Source organism: Mustelus asterias, chromosome 1, assembly GCF_964213995.1.
Source record: "Mustelus asterias chromosome 1, sMusAst1.hap1.1, whole genome shotgun sequence".
NCBI lineage: Eukaryota > Metazoa > Chordata > Chondrichthyes > Carcharhiniformes > Triakidae > Mustelus > Mustelus asterias.
Genome location: NC_135801.1, coordinates 170521040 through 170540246, shown reverse-complemented (window position 1 = coordinate 170540246; position 19207 = coordinate 170521040).

The window sequence follows — 19207 nt, the reverse complement described above, 5'->3', positions numbered from 1 at the left end:
GTATGTGACCTCAGACTTTTGTATCTTTTTCCCAAAGGAAAAAGGTGGAAGAGAGAATGTCTGGGGTGCGTGGGGTCCTTAATTATGCTGGCTGCTTTGCCGAGGCAGCGGGAAGTGTGGACAGAGTCAATGGATGGGAGGCTGGTTTGCATCATGGATTAGGCTACATTCACAACGTTTTGTAGTTCCTTGCGGTCTTTGGCAGAGCAGGAGCCATACCAAGCTGTGATACAATCAGAGAGAATGCTTTCTATGGTGCATCTGTAAAAATTGGTGAGAGTCGTAGCTGACATGCCAAATTTCCTTAGTCTTCTAAGAAAGTAGAGGCGTTGGTGGGCTTTCTTAACTATAGTGTTGGCATGGGGGGACCAGGACAGGTTGTTGGTGACCTGGACACCTAAAAACTTGAAGCCCTCGACCCTTTCTACTTTGTCCCCATTGATGTAGACAGGGGCATGTTCTCCCTTACGCTTCCTGAAGTCGATGACAATCTCCTTCATTTTGTTGACATTGAGGGAGAGATTATTGTTGCCGCACCAGTTCACCAGATTCTCTATCTCATTCCTGGACTCCGTCTCGTCATTATTTGAGATCCGATCCACTACGGTGGTGTCGTCAACAAACTTGAAAATCGAATTGGAGAGGAATTTGGCCACACAGTCATCGATGTATAAGGAGTATAGTAGGGGGCTGAGAACAGCCTTGTGGGGCACCGGTGTTGAGGATGATCATGGAGGAGATGTTGTTGCCTATCCTTACTGATTGTGGTCTGTGAGTTAAGAAGTTCAGGATCCAGTCGCAGAGGGAGATGTCAAGGCCCAGGCCACGGAGTTTGGAGATGAGTTTTGTGGGAATAATAGTGTTGAAGGCTGAGCTGTAGTCAATAAATAGGAATCTGACATAGGTGTCCTAGTTATCTAGATGTTCCGGGGTTGAGTGCAGGGCCAGGGAAATGGCGTCAACTGTGGACCTGTTGCGGCGGTAGGCAAACTGTAGTGGATCCAGGTAGTCTGGGAGGCTGGAATTGATTCGTGCCATGACTAACCTTTCGAAGCACTTCATAATGATGGATGTCAGAGCCACTGGCCGATAGTCTTTAAGGCACGCTGCTTGGTTTTTCTTCGGTACCGGGATAATGGGGACAAGTCAGCCAGCCTACACCCCAGTGTTGTGAAGGAGATAGCTGAAGAGATAGTGGAGGCATTGGTGATGATCTTTCCATGGGCCATATAGGCAGGGTCAATGAATATTTTTAGGTTGAATTAGATAGATGCTTGACTGACAAGGGTGGGTCGGAACGAAAGAGGAGTGGAGATCACCCATGGTTTTATTGAACAGCCTCATGGGGAGAAGAAAATTTACCTCAACAGATTGGGGAATGAATTGTAAATCCGGATAAGACTCCGTTTGATATACACACTCTCTGGACTTCCACCCTCCTTCCTCCCTGTAAAAACTCCAGGGTAAGTCAAGGCAGCAAACATATCTCTAAATTCCCAAGAACCACCTGATATAGAAGGTTACACAAGAGCATTGATTTACCATTGTGTTATACAATAGCTTGGTATGTTTATCTGATTCTTTGGGGCGATTGTCTTCACCTCATGTTAATGGGGTGGTAAGGTTACTGATTCTATTGTGAACTTGTTATCACTCCATTAACACCAGCAATGCAGCCAGCTCCATTTTGAAAGGATCCTAACACTGGTTGTCCTAAGAGCCCATCTGTTTCTTTTATTTGTTTATGGGACATGGGCGTCGCTGGCTGGCCAGTATTTATTGTCCATCCTTAGTTCCCCGAGGGCAGTTGAGAGTCAACCACATTGTTGTGGCTCTAGAGTCACATGTCGGCCAGACCAGGTAATGATTGCAGATTTCCCTCCCTAAAGGGCATTAGTGAATCAGATGGGTTTTTATGACAATCAAGAATTGTTTCATGATTATCATTAGACATTTAATTCCAGATTTTTATTAAATTCAAATTTCACCATCTGCCATGGTGGGATTTGAACCCAGCTTCCAAGAGCATTAGTCTGGGTCTCTCGGTTACTAGCCCAGTGACAATACCACTACTCTACCGCCTTTCAGGCCAAAGGCTTCCTTTAATATGAAAATGGTGATGCTATGATGGTTAAAGGAGCCCCAATTGCCACTGAAGTTGGAAATGAATGATGTAATGCAAAAGGGTTGACAAATGTAAGTGTTGATAGAAAGCCTACCACCCGGGACTCCAACCCTCCCCCAGAGCAACTTGTCCATTGCAATAAACCTTGCTAGTGGGCTGCAGTGGTCCAACTGAGACCTTAGTTTGATGAGCAGCAGCAGGAGGCTGGTTTAGCACCCAGTGGCTCACATGCCAAGTTGAAACGGGGCCAGGTCCTTTCGAGTGTGGGGCCTTTTAGCAGCTTGAATGGGTGGCCAACCAGGATACATGTCCAGTCAGTCACCCAAAAGACAAAGTGGACCCCATTGTTATCATTCAGCACTGACTGTCCTCAGTATTACTCCATGCTGGTCAACATATGAGTTTTAATGACCCGTTCCTGGGGTTACAGACTTATTTATTCACAGGATATCAGTGGCTTGGACCTACTGTTTCAGCTCCTAAACCATGTCTTATTTAAGCCGAATGGTTCCTGAGAAATGGTTCACTTTGAGTAACTGGGCTCTGCAGTTTACAAAACACTGACAGATGGACAGAAAGAACACATTCAATCTGGGGTATAATTTTGCCTTACTGATGATGTGTTGTTGATAGACAGTTACACGGCTAAGATGGGTACAGAGGGATATGGGCCAAATGTGGACAGTTGGGACTGGTTTGGTGTTAAAAACTGAGCGGTATGGACAAGTTGGGCCAAAGGGCCTGCTTCCATGCTGTAAATCTCTATGACTCTATGAGTGATCCAGCTCAGTAAGGGAGGAAACCCAGAGAGCAACAGCAATTCCCTGAACAAATTGGTTGCATTATATCTGGATGCAACAATGTAATTTTGAAAACAACGTTTACTTCTAGTTTTCAATCACTTTGCTGGTTCCTCCTCTTACTTCCTCTTCAATCTTGTTTTCGATCGAGTTAATTCAGTGCTAAAACATGGTTTTTATGCCATTGATTGTGATGAATCTGAAAGTAATCAGCGATGCATTCACTGGAGGGCTGATGTGGCAAAAGAATGATGGGCTGAAGTGAAGTACTGGTCGACGAGAACATTTATTTTTTAGTTTGTACAGGAGAGGTCTGAAAATAACACTAAAGAGAATTCAGCCAAACCTTGTGAGGCAGTGATTATTTAAATGTGAAAGCAGCTCCAAACTGAACGGAAATGAGGTTGTGAGCTATTAACCAGAATATTTAGAAAGATATCATTTAATATTCCAGCGTTTTGCTTTTAATATTTTGTCACATCAATCCGATATGAATTGGATATGTAGGACAGACTTGAACACTCTCCCCCGAGGTGGGTTTGGTGGTTGGAGGCGGTTGGAAAGCCAGCAACCGGACCCCTGACATTGTCATCAAACACCACCCTCAGATTATTCTTCATTCTTATTGTTCTTTTTCTCTCAAATTTAATGATAATGAGGAGCTCTGACCCAATTTTGCTTTCTAAATGCACCCAAACAATTGAAAGAAGGAAAACCTTGCATTCGTATAGCATCCTTTATGGCCTCAAGGGAGACTTGCAATCATAGAATCCCTACAGTGCAGAAGACACCATTTGGCCCACCGATGCAGCGCTGACTCTCTGTTAGAGTGTCTTGCCCGGGCCCTCTCCCCTGTCTTATCCCCGCAACTTCACACATTTCCCATGGCCAATCCACCTAATCCGCACATCTTTACACAATGGGAGGGTGGTGGAGGCGGGATGCCTCACATTCTTTAAAAAGTACCTGGATGAGTACTTGGCACGTCATAACATTTAAGGCTATGGGCCAAGTGCTGGCAAGTGGGATTAGGTGGGCAGGTCAGGGCCTTTCATATATCGGCGCAGGCGCAATGGGCCGAAGAGCCTCTTCTGCACTGTAGTATTCTGTGATTCTGTGAAACCATAAGACCATAAGACATAGGAACAGAATTAGGCCACTTGGCCCATCGTGTCTGCTCCACCATTCAATCATGGCTGATATTATTCTCATCCCCATCCTCCTGCCTTTTCCCCGTAACCCCTAATCCCCTTATTAATCAAGAACATATCCATCTCTGTCCTAAAGATACTCAATGACCTGGCCTCCAGAGCCTTCTGCAGCAAAGAGTTCCACAGATTCACCACTCTCTGGCTGAAGAAATTCCTCCTCATCTCTGCTTTAAAGGATCATCCCTTTAGCCTGAAGTGCCCTCTGGTTCTATTTTTCCTATTAGTGGAAACATCCTCTCCACGTCCACTCTATCCAGGCCTCGCAGTATCCTGTAAGTTTCAATAAAATTCCCCTTCATCTTTCGAGTACAGACCTAGAGCCCTCAACTTATATGACAAGCTCTTCATTCCAGGGATCATTCTTGTGAACCTCCTCTGGATCCTTTCCAAGGCCAGCACATCCTTCCTTAGATATGGAGCCCAAAACTGCTCACAAAACTCCAAATCGGGTTTGACCAGAGCCTTGTACAGCCTCAGAAATACATCCCTGCTCTTGTATTCTAGCCCTCTCGACATGAATGTTATCACTGCATTTGCCTTCCTAACTGCCGACTGAACCTGCACGTTAACTTTAAGAGAATCTTGAACAATGACTCCCAAGTCCCCTTTGTGTTTCTGATTTCCTAAGCATTTTCCCATTTAGAAAATAGTCTACACCCCCATTCCTCCTTCCAAAGTGCATAACTTCACACTTTTCCACATTGTATTCCATCTGCCACTTCTTTGCCCACTCTCCTAACCTGTCCAATTCCTTCTGCAGCCCCCCTGCTTCCTCAATACTACCCGTCCCTCTACATATCTTTGTATCATCTGCAAACTTAGCAACAGTGCCTTCAGTTCCTTCCTCCAAATCGTTAATGTATATTGTGAAAAGTTGTGGTCCCAGCACTGACCCCTGAGGCACACCACTAGTCACCGGCTGCCATCCTGAGAAAGACCCCTTTATCCCACTCTCTGCCTTCTGCCAGTCAGCCAATTCTCTATCCATGCCAGGATCTTACCCTTAACACCATGGGCACTTAACTTATTTAACAGTCTCCTATGCGGCACCTTGTCAAAGGCCTTCTGGAAATCTAAATAAATTACATCCACTCGTTCTCCTTTATTTAACTTTCTTGTTACCTCCTCAAAGAATTCTAACAGATTTGTCAGACGTGACCTCTCCTTGACAAAGCCGTGCCGACTCAGTCCTACTTTATCATGCACTTCCAAGTACTCTGCGATCTCATCTTTAATAATAGATTCTAAAATTTTGCCAATGACCGAAGTCAGGCTAACCGGCCTATAATTTCCCATCTGCTGCCTCCCTCCCTTCTTAAACAGCGGCGTTAGATTAGCTACTTTCCAGACCTCTGGTCCCCTCCCTGCCTCCAGTGATTTCTGAAAGATCACCACCAATGCCTGCACAATTTCCTCAGCTATCTCTTTTAATACCCTGGGGTGCAGTCCATCTGGTCCAGGTGATTTACCCACCTTCAGACCTTTCAGTTTCCCCAGAACCTTCTCCTTAGTAATGGCCGCTACACTCACCTGTGAGTGACCCAAGGAAACTGGAGCACCCGAGGAAACCCACGTACACATGGGGAGAATGTGCAAGATCCATTCAGGCAGTCATTCAAGGCTGGAATCGAACCTCGGCCTCTAGTGCTGTGAGGCAGCAGCACCATCGTGCTGCCTATCATTGAGATCTAGATTCTTGTGGAGTTGGTAGGTCTCTGGAACTGTTTAATAATGGCAGACGGGAGGCAATTCTAGGATTCCTATCCTCATTCCCGACTCCCTGAACTTTTTGCTGGGACAGGATAAGGGTGCAAGTAGTGAACATACCCCATTCCCACCTGCATTGGCGACTTAGACAACTCCATTGCAGGGTAGGTATCACCCAGCTCCCTGCCATTTTCACAGAGTGAGGCCAGCATCTCCATGACTCATATCTCATGTATCTCAGAGAATTCACGGGAAAATCCATTCATACTCTTTTGAAAAAAACTGTTCTTACAACCGCATAAAAGCTTCACTGAACTAGGCAATTAAGGTGTCAGTAACAGACGTTTTAAGCACTTGACACCTCTTAACCCTAGGCAAATAAGCATTGAGACATTGACAAAAGAGATCACAGGAAAAATAATTGATCATAACTCCATAGAGATGTCAATCAAGCAAAGTCAACGTTCCTCTGCACCTCACATAAACTCTTCAGCTAATATTTTTACAAGAGTTTGGGCTCTCAGATGGTTTGATTTATACATTAGTGTACAGCCCATAATTAGTGTGATGGCAAGTGAATGCATCAGGCAACTAAATTATTTGCAATGTCTTGTGGACTGAATGCACGCAAGGTTGTGAGGTGAATACTTGAATACTTCCAGGTAAAGACTCGGGGTGTAAAAGGAACCATGATACCTAATGGACACATATTATAATCAATTCTATGGATTTAACATAAAGAGGAGATTACAATTGTAGAAAGATATTTTCCTTGCTCCAATGTATCCTTAAGAGATTGACTAAATGTACCAGAAGAAATCATTAAACGCTTTCCAACAGTAAATGGCTGTTAGTCAGTTGGTTGAATTGGTACTCATTGTCCCGTCTAAACACGCCTGAGTCATTTTTCTTGTTCTTTTTTTCACGGACAAGAGGCGGAGTGGGGGGGCGAGGGGGTGGCAGCGGTGGTGGGGGGAGTCAGTTTAAACAGCACTGTTTTCCTCTTACCGCCGGCCCATAAACAGAAGGCTTTTTGAATTAGTGTTTTTCTAAAGAATAAGTGGTGGCATATTTTCTGAACCCCTCAGTTTTTGTGTGTTCCAATTTTACCTACAATCTGGCAGAAAACTCAGGTTAGAATGAACTCAGCAGGTTAGTTTATTATTCACATTCAAAACCCGTGAAAAGAAATGTTAGCAACGTCCCACTCAGCATTCAAATAGTAAAGGGAGGGTTAGCGAAAAAGGACGTTAACAGTACAAGATCCACAGAAAAACTTAAAAACTGAATATTGGTTCAATTAAGGGCGGCACGGTGGCACAGTGGTTAGCACTGCTGCCTCATAGTGCCAGGGACCCGAGTTCAATTCCAGCCTCAGGTCACTGTCTGTGTGGAGTTTGCACATTCTCCCCATGTCTGCATGGGTTTCCTCCGGGTGCTCCGTTTTCCTCCCCAAGATTTGCGGGCTAGGTTGGCTGGCCATGCTAAATTGACCCTAGTGTCAGGGGGATTAGCAGGGTAAATGTTTGGGAATACGGGAATAGGGCCTGGGTGGGATTGTGGTCGGTACAGACCCGATGGGCCGAATGACCTCCATCTGTACTGTAGGGATTCTATTCTATGTAAGTTCTAGAATCTCAAGATCAGAATCCAATGAGGAAGTCTTTCATAAAAGCAAATTACTGTGAATGTTGGAATCTGGAACAAAAAGAAAAAATGCTGGAAAATCTCAGTAGGTCTGACAGCGCCTATGGAGCGAGAAGAGAGCTGACAGTTCGAATCTGGATGACCCTTCGTCAGAGCAGAAGTCTTTCACATAGGCATTTGTTAGTCGGCTGGGTGGAGAACGATGTTGTAAGATTTGTCTTATCAGGTTGATGTTGATGTTGCAAGGTGAAGCAGGCATCAGTTCTGTAGGTGAGGGTACAAAGTCTTCCAGTAGAGTCATATTAGATGGACCGATGTTCCAACCTGGACAGAACTTGCTTCTGTGTTGCCTGCCAATTGGATGTTAAATAGCAAACTGGCCGCACAACTCAAAAAAGTAATATTTAACTAATTAAAAGGCCAGAGTTTTGGGTCATGTGAGCTTTCTTCTCCACAGTGGCTTCAACAAAGGATGTTTATCCAGCATCTGGAATTTGGCTTTGTTTTCAGAACTGATGATGGCCCAGTCATTATGGGTTGAAACAGGTGCCATTCGTATTGTGTGTCTGGTGTTTGGGGAGCTATTGTATCGGCAGACCCGCAAGGTTGGCTTAAGAAGGTTCCTCTGCAAGGTCCAGCAAGGTTGGCTTAAGAAGCACCTCACATAAACCCCTCAGCTAATATTTTTACAGGAGTTTGGGCTCTCAGATGGTTTGTTTTATGCATTAGTGTACAGCCCATAATTAGAACATAGAACATAGAACATTACAGCGCAGTACAGGCCCTTCGGCCCTCGATGTTGCGCCGACCAGTGAAACCAATCTAAAGCCCCTCTAATCTACACTATTCCAATATCATCCATATGTTTATCCAATAACCATTTGAATGCTCTTAATGTTGACGAGTCCACTACTGCTGCAGGCAGGGCATTCCACACCGTTACTACTCTCTGAGTAAAGAACCTACCTCTGACACCTGTCCTATATCTATCACCCCTCAATTTAAAGCTATGTCCCCTTGTGGTACACCACAAGTAACTGAACTCCAGGATGAATATTTCCCATCAACCACTACCCTCTGTTTTCTTACAGCTAGCCAATTCCTGATCCAAACCACTAAATCACCCTCAATCCCATGTGTCCATATTTTCTGCAAAAGCTTACCATGGGGAACCTTATCAAACGCTTTGCTGAAATCCATATACACCACATCAACTGCTTTACCCTCATCCACCTTTTTGGTCACCTTCTCAAAGAACTCAATCAGGTTTGTGAGGCACGACCTACCCTTCACAAAACCGTGCTGACTATCCCTAATCAAATTATTCCTTTCTAGGTGATTATAAATCACCTAGATGATAATATGATGGTGAGTGAATGCATCAGGCAATTAAATTATTTGCAATATCTTGTGAGCTGAATGCATGCAAGGTTGTGAGGTGAATACTTGAATACTTCCAGGTAAAGACTCGGGGTGTTAAAAGAACCATGATACCGAATGGACACATATTATAATCAATCCTATGGGTTTAATGGGTTGGCTTATCAAATTCAAATGGCATTCCTGTAGCTCCCTCTGAAATTGCTCTGCACAGTCCCAGATGGTTTGTTAGAAGCTTTTTCGGCATAACGAAGTGTGACGTTCCCAAAACTAGGAAAATTAATTTGTTCTGGAGACTGCGAGGGGATAATTTCCAGACAGAGGGTGAACCATCTTAATTATCTTTGTTGAACAGAAAAGCCAAGTTTAACAATAAGAAATAGTAATAATGTTGACGTTTGTAAATATACATAGGGTTGCGTTTCTGTTCCGTGTCAGAGGAACCCAAAACTCTCACCTGTCCATTGCAAAGATGGCTCCCTCTTTACCCTAACCTCCTTTAGCAACACTCCAAAGCCAGAATCCACAAAGTCAGAGGTTCTGTGCCCTCTCTGATGATCCTACAATGGCTTTCTCTTTCCAATACCACCCCCCACCAAATGCAAGCCCCAGTTTAGAGGCAATTCCAAAGCCAGAAACTCACTCTGTTAAATGGGCCTGGGATTTACAGTGGCTCCAATCTCATGGTTTCAGGCTTGTAACACACATCCAGCAGGGAGCACGCTCCATCAACATTTATCATTTCCAGTTTGAACTTTCCATGTTTCTATTTTTGGAAGGTGACTCATGATTCACATTGCAATCTAGCTGCAGCTAATTTTGGAGCCATTAGTTGCAGTGAAGTTAATTAATTGAAACTTGCTCTCAATATCCCAAGTGATGATTCAACCAGGAGGAGTGATGGGAGAACTGTTCTCACTGAGTGCCTATGGGTTAGTTTCAATTACACATGACAAATACATCCTTAAAAACATACAATCACAACGATGCATTTTGTCCCTTCCTATCCTTTTTTTCTATTGACACAGGAATTCTGCGTTTTAGTGGAAGGTGGGAATGGGAAAATCTCCTTTGTCCCAACAAATCCGGAGACAATCATCGATACAGTGGGAAGGTGGAGCTGAGCGAGAGGATCAGCTGTCATCTCTCTGAATGACCATTGAGGGACCATTTGGCCTTTTCCTTCCCCTACTTCTTAAAGTTTATTTATTAATGTCACAAGTAGGCTGACATTAACACTGCAATGAAGTTACTGTGAAACTCCCCTAGTCGCCACACTCCGGTGCGTGTTTGGGTACACTGAGGGAGAATTTAGCATGGCCAATGCACCTAACCAGCACGTCTTGCGGAGGAAACGGAGCGCCCGGAGGAAACCGACGCAGACACAGGGAGAACGTGCAGACGCCGTACAGACAGTGACCCGAGCCGGGAATCGAACCCCGGTTCCTGGCGCTGTGAGGCAGCAGTGCTAACCACTGTGCCACCGTGCCACCCTTATGTTGCTTTGTGATCGTTGAAGGTACTAATTCGACAAATTCTGGATGCGATTCTCCCGAATCGTGACAAAGTGCCAACGCCGGCGGGAAAGCCAAATTGTTTCCCATCAGCACTGACAGCATCTGTCAAATGGGATTCATCCTCCTGGAAGATGCAAACTAATGCATCTTGGGAAACCTGTCAGCCGGCCCAGCATAGGGTACCCCAATCTCCATGGTTGGAGGTAGGTTCCCCTCCTCCCAAAAATGGAAATGGTGACCCTCCCCATCCTTTCCCCTCTCACCTTAAACCCATGCCCTCTAGTTTTAGACTCCCTTACCCTGAGGAAAAGACTTGGCTATTCACCTTATCTATGACCCTCATGATTTTATAAACCTCTATCAAGTCACACTCCAAGGAAAAAAGTCCCAGCCTATCTACGTGACAGTATGTTACTATGTGACAGTAACATCCTTCACAAATGAGAAACATTCTTTTTTTTATTCATTTGTAGGACATGGGCGTCACTGGCTGGCCAGCATTTATTGCCCATCCCTAGTGGCCCTTGGAGGGCAGCTGAGAGTCAACCACATTGCTGTGGTTCTGGAGTCACATGTAGGACAGACCGGATAAGAACGGCAGATTTCCTTCCTTAAAGGACATTAGTGAACCAGATGGGTTTTTCCAACATAGAGTCATAGAGGTTTACAGCATGGAAACAGGCCCTTCGGCCCAACTTGTCCATGCAGCCCTTATTTGGTTTTTTTTAAAACCCCTAAGCTAAACCCCTAAGATAAAAGAGATAGGATCAGGCAAGCTAGGAAAGTGTTTATCTGGAGTAAGGGGAAATATGAAGCCATCAGGCAGGAGATTAGAGGCGTAAATTGGAAGGAGGCATTCTCGAGGAAAAGTACCGAAGTAAGGTGGCAGATTTTCAAGGAATGTTTGTCTGGAGTTCTGCATGACAACGTTCCGATGAGACAGGGAGGTTTTGGTAGGTTACGGGAACCGTGGTGCACGAAAGCTGCGCTGAACCTAGTCAAAGAGAAAAGGAAAGTGTACAAAAGGTTCAGCGAGCTAGGCGATGATTGGGATCTAGATGAGTATACGGCTTGTGGGAAGGGACCTAAGAAAGAAATTAGGAGAGCCAGAAGGGGTCACGAGACGGCCTTGGCAGGTAAGATTAAGGAGAACCCTAAGGCGTTCTATAAATATGTGAAGAGTAAAAGGATGAGATGTGAAGGAATAGGACCTATAAAATGTGAAGGTGAGAAAGTCTGTACAGAACCGGAAGAGATAGCAGAGATGCTTAATGAATATTTTACCTCGGTATTCACAGTGGAAAAAGACCTGGGTGGTTGTACTACAGGATTGAGGTGGACTGAAAAGCTTGAGTATGTGGACATTAAGAAAGAGGATGTGCTGGAAATTTTGAATAGCATCAAGATAGATAAGTCACCGGGTCCGGATGGGATGTACCCCAAGTTACTGTGGGAGACGAGGGAAGAGATTGCAGAGCCTCTGGCGATGATCTTTGCATCGTCGATAGAGACGGGAGAGGTTCCGGAGGATTGGAGGATTGCGGATGTGGTTCCTATATTCAAGAAAGGGAATAGGGATAGCCCAGGAAATTACCGACCGGTGAGTCTAACCTCAGTGGTTGGTAAGTTGATGGAGAAGATCCTGAGGGACAGGATTTATGAACATTTAGAGAAGTTTAGTATGCTCAAAAGTAGTCAGCACGGCTTTGTCAAGGGCAGGTCGTGCCTTACGAGCCTGGTGGAGTTCTTTGAAAATGTGACTAAACAAGTTGACGAAGGAAAAGCGGTAGATGTGGTTTACATGGACGTCAGCAAGGCGTTCGATAAGGTCCCCCATGCAAGACTTCTCGAGAAAGTGAGAGGGCATGGGATCCAAGGGGCTGTTGCCTTGTGGATCCAGAACTGGTTTGCCTGCAGAAGGCAGAGAGTGGTTGTAGATGGGTCTTTTTCTGAATGGAGGTCGGTCACCAGTGGAGTGCCCCAGGGATCTGTTCTGGGACCCCTGCTGTTTGTCATTTTCATAAATGACCTAGATGAGGAAGTGGAGGGATGGGTTGGTAAGTTTGCCGATGACACGAAGGTTGGTGGTATTGTGGATAGTTTGGAGGGATGTCAGAAGCTGCAGCGTGAAATAGATAGGATGCAAGACTGGGCGGAGAAGTGGCAGATGGACTTCAACCCGGATAAATGTGTAGTGGTCCATTTTGGCAGGTCAAATGGGATGAAGGAGTATAATATCAAGGGTAAGACTCTTAGCAGTGTAGAGGATCAGAAGGACCTTGGGGTCTGGGTCCATAGGTCTCTTAAATCGGTCTCGGAGGTGGAGGAGGTGGTTAAGAAGGCATATGGTGTGCTGGCCTTCATAAATGGAGGGATTGAGTTTAGGAGTTGGGAGATAATGATGCAGCTTTATAAGACCCTCGTCAGACCCCACTTAGAGTACTGTGCTCAGTTCTGGTCGCCTCATTACAGGAGGGATGTGGAAATTATTGAAAGGGTGCAGAGAAGATTTACAAGGATGTTGCCTGGATTGGTTGGCATGCCTTATGAGGATAGGTTGAGGGAGCTCGGTCTTTTCTCCTTGGAGAGACGAAGGATGAGAGGTGACCTGATAGAGGTGTACAAGATGTTGAGAGGTATAGATCAGGTGGATTCTCGGAGGCTTTTTCCCAGGGCTGAACTGGCTGCTACGAGAGGACACAGGTTTAAGGTGCTGGGGAGTAGGTACAGAGGAGATGTCAGGGGTAAGTTTTTCACTCAGAGGGTGGTGGGTGAGTGGAATCGGCTGCCGTCAGTGGTGTTGGAGGCAAACTCGATAGGGTCTTTTAAGAGACTTCTGGATGAGTACATGCAACTTAATAGGATTGAGGGTTATAGGTAGGCCTATATATAAGCCTAGGTAGGTAGGGACACGACCGGTGCAACTTGTGGGCCGAAAGGCCTGTTTGTGCTGTATTTTTTCTACATCCCTCTATACCCATCGTACCCATTTAACTATCTAAATGCTTTTTAAAAGATAAAATTGTAACCACCTTTACCACTACCTCTGGCAGCTTGTTCCAGACACTCACCACCCTCTGTGTGAAAAAATTATCTACCTTATCTATGCCCCTCATTATTTTATAGACCTCTATAAGGTCACCCCTCAGCCTCCTACGCTCCAGAGAAAAAAGTCCCAGTCTATTCAGCCTCTCCTGATAACTCAATCCATCAAGTCCCAGTAGCATCCTGGTAAACAATCAACAATGGTTTCATGGTCATGAGTAGATTTTTAATTTCAGACATTTTTATTGAATTCAAATTCCACCATCTGCCGTGGCAGGATTCAAACCCAGGTCCCCAGAACATTAGCTGGGTTTAACAGTCTCGCGATGATACCACTAGGCCATCGCCTCCCCTTTGCTAGCTATTCACTCAAATAGGTGAAACATGGACATTTTTAAAAAAACATTATTGCAGCCTTAATAAAACTGCAGGCTTGAGGCAGCTTCAGTTTTGTGAAGAGCTGATGCAATTCTGGATGGCCGGTCTTCCAGGGTTGGGCAATTTCAAGCTAAAAGCAGATGTTTTTCAGTCTCAGTGAAAGTTTACACTCACCAAACGAAGAGGTGAAGCAGGGGGGCTGGGAGAATGTCGAGAGCTGTGTATGAACTCTCACCTTTACTCTTTTGACCTCTCCCTCCCCTGCGCCTACATTGATAGAGTTAATAGGAAGAAGCAGGTGCCAAATCTCTCTTTCCTTTTGTCAGTGTAAACAGTAAATGATTATCTTCATGAAAAGGCTGGAGGGCTGAGAGCTTCGGTGGGGCTTTTCTGCTTGACATTGCCCCATAGGAAAAAGTGGCAGAAATCTCCTCTGCAAGATCTCCATTGCACTCGATATCACACACTTTCCCGGGGGTGGGGGTGCTTATGTAGAAGCATTCACTGAAACAGATTTTACTGAAGTGTTCATTTAAGGGGAGGGTCATCGAGAATGCCACTTCACACTGGTGTGCAGAATATCATTCTGAAATTGCACCAATGTGTGTGGTTGTCTCGGGTAGCTAAGTAATAACACACATTAAAAAAGGTTATGAAAAGGACATGGTAATATTAACTTAAATGCATTTCAGCCTCTTCCTTCATACACATGGCCCCATTCATTTCAACAACACCAGGAAAGTGAAAAATAACACACACAAACAAACACTCACACCAACACACATAGACTATACACAAATACACACACACACAAACACACACCCACACACATAGACTATACACAAACACACAATCACACAATCACACACCCACACACATAGACTATACACAAATACACACGCACACGCACACACACAAACACACACCCACACCAACACACCAACACACAAATACACACCCAAACCAACACACGTAGACTACACACACAAACACACACCCACACCAACACACATAGACTATACACACCCACACCAACACACATAGACTATACACACAAACACACACCCACACCAACACACAAATACACACACACACACACAAACACACACCCAAACCAACACACATAGACTATACACACAAACACACACCCACACCAACACACATAGACTATACACACACACAAACACATACCAACACACATAGACTATACACACACACACACACACAAACACACACCCACACCAACACACATAGACTATACACAAACACACACACACACACCAACACACATAGACTATACACAAATACACACACACATGCACACACAAACACACATAGACTACACACAAATACACACAAACACCACACAGAAATACACACACACACACATACCACAGACACCAATACACATAGGCTACACACAAATACACATATACACACACACACATACCACACACACACAAACTGCACAAAAATACACACACACACACACAAACACAAACACGTCCACACACACACACACTGTACTGGTAATTTATGACAGTTCTTGCTCATTGGTGATACCGAAGTTCTCATGAACTTCTAAAGAAAGGCTTGAAGATTTCAAACCACATCATCATAAAATAATGCAGCATAGAAGAAGGCCATTTAGGCCATTGGGCCTGCGCTGATTCATCAAAAGATTAATCTCACTTCCCTGCTACTTCCCCATAGTCCTGGAAATTATCCTCACATCAAATATTTCTCCAATTCCTTTGTGAAAGTTATTATCGAATCTGCTTCTGATACTCTTTCAGGCAGCACAATCCAGAACAAAATGAAGCATCTGTAATAACTATTTGTGTTGATTTGCCCATAGAACCATTGCTGACATCAATGAGCTTCTCAACGGGGTCCCCTCCCTGTAGGCCCTCATCCATGGAACCATCCTGGCGAATCTCCTCTGCACCCTCTCAAGCACCCTCCCTAAAGTATGATGACCGGGACTGCATGCATTGCCCTCTTTGTGGCTTTGCTAGCGCATTACAAAGGTTCAATATAACTTTCCTGTTTTTGTACTCAATACCTCGATTATGAAGCCCTTAAACAGAGGAACAAAATTCTCGAAAACATGACACTCCATGAAGAAGACCTTTTTGTTTATTTGCTTTGCGAACCACTCTCTCAATATGTCCTGCCACTTCCTGTGTAAATTCATTTGAATGCAAAAACCACCAATTGTGCCAATTGTATCATTATGATCAGGTGAGGAGGGACCGAATGACTCCACTCTGTGCCCTCACCTCGATTGACCACAACAGTAATTGGTTAGAGAAGTGGGAGCGACCTTCACAGTTTGCCACGCCGGTCAATCAGTGTGGCGAGCCAGTAAGACTGCAAGAGAGGCAAAACAACACCTTCGTGCCCGGTTTCCCGCCTCTCACAATAATGCCAGCACTGGATTGGTAGCGTAATCAGTCCGGGAAAGGCACAAGGCTAATGTTAATATTTAAATCTTAATTTAAATATTATTAGTGAGCACAGGATGCAATCATCCAGGATCACTTGCCTTATCCGCCTGACCGGTGTAGGCCCTCACTGGCAAGGAACACGTATGGCTCCCAGCAATGTGGACCAGATGTGACAGCCTTGCTGGTGGGACAAAAAGTCATTGAGGCCCCCCAGGTGGTTGGGGTAAGGGGGGCAAGCCTGGGACCCTGGCATTGCCAGATTGGTGCCCTACCTCTGCCCACTGGGTACCCTGGCACTGCCCACTGGGCACCGGACAGTGCCAAGGGGGCTTTAGGGAGGGGTTGGTGCCTGAAGGGGAGGCAGTGCATGGGGATTTGCGCACTCTGCAATTGGGGATCGCCAGAGTGGGGGTCAACTGGGGAGTGGGTGAATGGGGGCGGCAATCAACGAAGGGGTAAATGGGGCGGTGATTGGCTGGGCAGGGAAATCGGGAAGTGGGGGGCCATAATTTGCGATCGGGGGTTGTGATCAGGTGTGATTTGGGGTGGGTTTTGGGAAGGCGATGTCCAGGGGAGTGACAATCACCCAATGCGCTATGTACTATTGTACACAGTGCATTGGGAGATCAGGCGCATGTGCAATTGTTCCCTCTAGCAGTCAGCAGCCAGCTTCCCGGCATGAATAGACTCTGTCCACTCCCTACTGGTGCGAATCACACTTTGCCTAATTTTTTTCTGTAAGTGTAATAAGATTTGAATTTTTCTCTTGCCAAAGAAACGGGTCTGAAAGTTTTCCGTTTTCACACTCATTCGGCATTTAGAATGCTTTTGGTAAGATCACCCTCTATATTTGCCAATTCCACAAGTATTTAACTGTTTATGCATGGTGACCATAAAATACACTGTCAGACAGGTTTCTTGAAATTTCAGAAAAGATAAGAGGATAGTTTTTTATCGTACTAAACCCGGTCTCAGGAAAAATCATTTTAAAAGTGCTCCAACTATCTATCACATGTGCACACATTTAAAGATCACACACAGGACGATATTACAGACTGGGAAGGATAAATCAAATAATTTAGAGTCCTGAAAAATTCAAGGCTTACATGGTGATTGACATGGCTGGCTTCAGGCTGAACATGGTGAGTACTGCTGCTTTCACTCAGTGGTCCGACTGCTTTTACTGTTGAGGCAGTTTTAAGATGCAGGTGGGTGATGTATCTGTCCTTCTGGAGACAGCAGTGTGGGGTTGAGTTTTTTAAAATCTTTGTCTTCAAAATCAGCAGGCAGGGTTCCACTTCTAAGTTGGACGGAATGATGAGGGACAATGAGAGGGGGTGGGAGGGAACGCATTCATGGTTTTGTTCCTTTAGCATCTCCATCGCTTATTCCATTCTGCAAAGAAAATAGCTGCTGAATCACACAAAGGGTTGGTTTGTTCCATGACCTTGTCTCTCCTATTGGACCTGTCCCAAAATATGGTCAGGACCACTGTACTCCAATTGTCATAGAGGTTTACAGCATGGAAACAGGCCCTTTGGCCCAACTTGTCCATGCCGCCCTTTTATTCTAAAACCCCTAAGCTAATCCCAATTGCCCGCATTTGGCCCATATCCCTCTATACCCATTTTACCCATGTAACTATCTAAATGCTTTTTAAAAGATAAAATTGTAACCGCCTCTACTACTACCTCTGGCAGCTTGTTCCAGACACTCACCACCCTCTGTGTGAAAAAATTGCCACTCTGGACACTTTTGTATCTCTCCCCTCTCACCTTAAATCTATGCCCTCTAGTTTTAGACTCCCCTATCCTTGGGAAAAGATATTGACTACCTACCTTGTCTATGTCCCTCATTATTTTATAGACCTCTATAAGATCGCCCCTCAGCCTCTTACGCTCCAGAGAAAAAAGTCTCAGTCTATTCAGCCTCCCCTTATAACTCAATCCATCAAGTCCTGGTAGCATCCTAGTAAATCTTTTCTGCACTCTTTCTAGATTAATAATATCCTTTCTATAATAGAGTGACCAGAATTGCACACACTATTCCAAGTGTGGCCTTACCAATGTTTTGTACAACTTCAACAAGACGTCCCAACTCCTGTATTCAATGTTCTGACCGATGAAACCAAGCATGCCGAATGCCTTCTTCACCACTCTGTCCACCTGTGACTCACTTTCAAGGAGCTATGAACATGTACCCCTAGATCTCTTTGTTCTGTAACTCTCCCCAACGCCCTACCATTAACTGAGTAAGTCCTGCCCTGGTTCAATCTACCAAAATGCATTACCTCGCATTTGTCTAAATTAAACTCCATCTGCCATTCGTCAACCCACTGGTCCAATTAATCAAGATCCCGTTGCAATCCGAGATAACCTTCTTCACTGACCACTATGCCACCAATCTTGGTGTCATCTGCAAATTTACTAACCGTGCCTCCTATATTCTCATCCAAATCATTAATATAAATGACAAATAACAATGGGCCCAGCACTGATCCCTGAGGCACACCGCTGGTCACAGGCCTCCAGTTTGAAAAACAACTCTCTACAACCACTCTCTGGCTTCTGTCAAGAAGCCAATTTTGTATCCATTTAGATACCTCACCCTGGATCCCGTGAGATTTAACTTGATTCAATCCTAGCTGGGGAATTCCTCTCTCAGCCAGCATACCCATTGTGATTTTTATAAATGACCTGGATGAAGAAGTGGAGGGATGGGTTGGTAAGTTTGCTGATGACACAAAGGTTGGAGGTGTTGTGGATAGTGTGGAGGGAGGTCAGAGGTTGCAGCGAGACATTGATAGGATGCAAGACTGGGCGGAGAAGTGGCAGATGGAGTTCAACCCAGATAAGTGTGAGGTGGTTCATTTTGGCAGGTCAAATAGGATGGCGGAATATAATATTAATAGAACATAGAACATAGAAAACTACAACACAAAACAGGC